The sequence below is a fragment of the Octopus bimaculoides genome, chromosome 30, assembly GCF_001194135.2.
Source record: "Octopus bimaculoides isolate UCB-OBI-ISO-001 chromosome 30, ASM119413v2, whole genome shotgun sequence".
Classification (NCBI taxonomy): domain Eukaryota; kingdom Metazoa; phylum Mollusca; class Cephalopoda; order Octopoda; family Octopodidae; genus Octopus; species Octopus bimaculoides.
In genome coordinates this window covers 2,572,875-2,573,604 of record NC_069010.1, presented here as the reverse complement: position 1 = coordinate 2,573,604, position 730 = coordinate 2,572,875, and the positions used below count along the sequence as shown (strand labels likewise).

The 730-nt window shown below is 39.2% G+C and overlaps 1 protein-coding gene across 1 annotated transcript in view; it reads right to left on the bottom strand.

Annotated features, from left to right (window-relative positions):
* Positions 1-473, bottom strand: part of LOC128251285 (GATA zinc finger domain-containing protein 10-like) — a 7,688-nt gene extending 7,215 nt beyond the window's left edge. The window contains exon 1 of the mRNA XM_052978150.1: positions 421-473. The gene's annotated coding sequence lies outside the window, so the exon portion shown is untranslated. The remainder of the gene's footprint in view (positions 1-420) is intronic.
* Positions 474-730: the final 257 nt, after the last annotated feature.

Here is a 730-nt window from a genome sequence, read left to right as displayed (position 1 = left end):
TATATATATATATATATATATCCCAATATTAGACTATTTTCTTTTGTTGTTATGGTGATCGGCTAATAAGCTGTAAGCTTGTAAAATATTGTGTTTACAGAATTCTTAAAGTCGTACTGCCTACCAAAAGCCATCGCATATATAATATATACACACGTACATTTGTGTGCGTGTGTATATGTTCTTTTTTCTCTTTTTAGCTTTAAATTTTGACCGACCCCCTAATTTGGTGGCAAGATTGTAAAGGAAAGTTATTTGTTTTAACTGAGAACCTTTATACCTCAAGGAGTCTTGGTGATTCTTATAGTCCCAGATATGTATGTATGTACGTAGGTGGGTGTATGAATGAATGAATGTATGTATTTGTATGTATGTATGTATTTGTGTGTATGTGTATGGAATCCAAGAATACTCACTCACACTGGGAAAGAGAAGAAGAGACGTTGGCTGAGAGAGAGAGACAGACAGACAGAAAGATAGAAGGGACAGATGTGGAGGAGAGAATGAGCCCCCCCCACCTCGCCTAGCAACTTCCGGCCTACCCCCCCCTATTTACCTGTACAACAACTACAAGTACAGACAGAAATCAAGATTCGACAGAGCAGGGGGGAGACGAAGGGGTCCTTTAGTACAATTATAATGATCACTTAGTGGTGTGCGTGAGTGAGGGGGGGTAGAGATATCGAAAGCTTTTGTCCTGTTTGGATGGAACATGTCTTTAACAAGTCTC